Consider the following 3480-nt stretch of genomic DNA (forward strand, 5'->3'; position numbering starts at 1 on the left):
AATTGAAACATGTGAAAAAGAAACATTATACAGGTGCTAAAAGGCATTTACTCTAATCCTGTAACATTAGACGGGTCCTAATTGATGGTTTACAAAGATGCCACACCAATGCAGGTATTATTTGTATAATGAAATTTTCAGTTTTGTTTTCTGATCCTAAAAGAATTCCAGTTTGAATGCATTCTAGTGTTCTGGTTTGCTGCTATATGGCTTGAATGAGTGGTTGGAGTGGGTGCCCATATATATGAATCTGAACCTATGTATATTTTTCCACCTTTTACAGATTAGAGTGGGTGCCCATATATATCCGCAAAATCCAGTGCTTCACATAGGAAGTCCTCTTAACCTAAGCATAAAAGGTGTGGACATTTTGGATGGTTGCTACTGTTGGAACAATCGGTACCGTTATAGAGTCGCGCAGCGGAATAAAATACTTAAAAGAGCGGAAAGCGTGTTCGATCACAATTAAAAATTAATTTGGTCCTTTTAGTAAAAATAATTTTCTTTCAGAAAATTAATCAAACAGTTGATATGCGTAAAAAATAAAGAGTGCAGGGAATAGAAAATCACACGAGTAAATTTTATACTGGTTCGATTCAACAGAATCTACGTCCAGTCGTTAATCACTATAAAAAGTGATTAACAATTCCACTAAAAAGATGTTTCACAGATTACAACAAATAGTGAGTAAAGCAGATAGATAAACCTTCCTTCGACGAACGAACCGGAAGAAGAACACTCTGCCAACTCGAAGAGAATCGCTCCGACTATCGACAAACGAAACGCGAGCTTCTCCTATTCACGAGACCAGGCAGAGCACCTTGCTAACTCGAAGAGAGCTTGCTCAGACTATCGACACACGACACACGAGCCTCTCCTGTTCACGAGACCAAGCAAGGGAACTTGAACTATAGCTTCTGAGAACTTCCTCTGACAAACAGTATTCTGCAAGAGCTTCTGTTCAACAACGTTTTTTTTTTTATTTCTCCAAATCAAAATATATAGCCAAGTACACTGAATGCCAAAGGTTAGCTCCCAACTGCCATGAATAATCGATTATTGTAAGTGATAATCGATTATTCAAGTCCGTTACAGGGTTTTCAAAATGTGATAATCGATTATATGAAGAGATAATCGATTATTCCTGTATGACTTTGTGATAATCGATTATTGCCATTCCATAATCGATTATTGCAGTTAAAAATGCAAGTTTACAAGGTTTACAAGAATTTCCTACTACATTTAATTTCTACAAATTGCTTTTAACTAATTCTAATATCTTCTTCAACTAAAACTTCTTGTAGCATCATCAAAACAAATTTCTTCAAGATTTACCAATACTCCTTATTGGTAACAATCTCCCCCTTTTTGATGATGATCAAAAATTCAATTTTAAAAGCAAGTTTGGCTTACCTGCAAAACATACAAGCTAACAAACAACAACAAGGTTAGCAATACCTGTAATAATTTATACTTCTCCCCTTGTATTATTCTTCTCCCCCTTTTTGATCAGAAGCAAAAAGATCGGATGTTGAAGGCTCCCCCTAAATATGATCTCCCCCTCAATTAATCAAAGGATGCATATAATCAAGAGATCATTTTATTTATGAAAATAAATATTACATTATAAGAAGAATGGACAAACTAGCCGTTTATGGTCGTTTATAGCCGTTATGGGATGCTCCAACGACTCTATTTTTGAACATGTCAGCGTGATAATCGATTATGGCTTGTGATAATCGATTATCAGTTCAATAATTACTGCCCAGAATTGCATGATAATCGATTATGCATAATGATAATCGATTATCTGCTCAAGATTTTCCAGAATTGATTTTAATGCATGAATAATCGATTATGACTTGATGATAATCGATTATGAAGCGTTAAGTTTACGAAAAATGCAAAAATTTGCATAGATTTTGATTCTAAGATATGTCTAACACTCCAACCTCTCTTCTAAGTTCATAAAGTAAAGATACCCCCTTAAATATGCAATTCACATTTAACTTTTAGCATACTCAATTAACCCACGAAATCAACAACCATTTTTCAAACAATTAAGATATCAATGATTAAGCAACCAATTTATAAACTAAAATGAATGCAACAGTAGCTTAAATGGAAATTATCACAGCTGCTACAGGTTTGATATGAAAGCATTTCAGCTAGCACAATCAGTTCAAAAAACTAACTTTGACAACACAATTTACAACTTTCAAAACAACAGCTATGATTCATGCACTCTCATATCCCAATCTGTTCAACCCAATGAATTCAACTCTGCATATAAAACAACATATATAAAAATTAAAACATCAATATGCAGTAATCAGATTTAATTCAATAACATTGTTTATCTTGGTTCAATGGATTTTATCCATGAAATATTGGCAAACCAGAATTTAAAACTGGAAAATTGACTCAAACAAGGAAATGTAGTTTTGACAACTGCTTTTAAAGACTATTCTACAGTGATTTTCACAGTTTGTAATCAAGCTTTATGTGGAGCAAATCATAGCTCATATGGCATGCATATAAATAGATCTCCACAGAAAACATCTTTGAAACGGAAATGCCAATTCAATCATCAAATAACTTAATTATCTAAAAATGCCAATGAAAATCTATCAACCAACTCATTTAAATGAATATAACAATAATCAAATAATGGAAAATTAGAAAGATAACCAGAACAAAGTGCAATAACACAGTTCAAACAACACTTAGCTCAATCACATGGAGTTCGAACCAAGGCTTTGAATGCCATTTGATGGATTCACTTCCTGCTCTTAGATCATTATTTCCGAAAGCATAATACCATGGATCTCTCCTCTCTTTTTGAGAACTTAACCTGCAAAACCATCCAAGAGAGGTTTGGTGCCCATAATCTCATTTGGGTCCTCAGGGTTAGAGACAAATTACTTTATAATGGGAATCCAAGCACATTTTCCATCAGGAACATCAAAATGTTTGATACTACATTTATTTGAAGTATGTCCTTTTTTCATACAATAGAAGCAACAAACACCATGCAGTTTGGTTTTTACAGTTGTTCCTTTTTCAACCCAAACTCTACGAGTTCTCTTAACTTTAGACTTTTTATGATGCACTTCTTTATTTCTAACATTGCTCCTTCTAAAAACATGTGAGACAGACTTGGTTGCTTTAGAAAGTAAATTTTCAAGTATGTCAATGTTAAACATATGACTTTTACAAGATAAACACTCAACAGGTTTTTCATTTGAATTAGATTCAGACAATTTTGTTTCAAGATTACTAACTTTGTTTCTTAATATGACTTCCTCATCTAATGCATTTTCATATTTCCATTTCAATTCTTTAAATTCCTTTTTCATATTTTTATAAGCAGCATTCAATGTTTCAGATTCATCAAGTAATTCAAGAAACGCCTTTTGTAAATCAAATTCATTAGATTCATAGCTAGAATTACTTACTTGGCTTCCAGCATCATCAAAA

The sequence above is a fragment of the Vigna angularis genome, chromosome 5 (assembly GCF_016808095.1).
Source record: "Vigna angularis cultivar LongXiaoDou No.4 chromosome 5, ASM1680809v1, whole genome shotgun sequence".
Taxonomy (NCBI): Eukaryota; Viridiplantae; Streptophyta; class Magnoliopsida; order Fabales; family Fabaceae; genus Vigna; species Vigna angularis.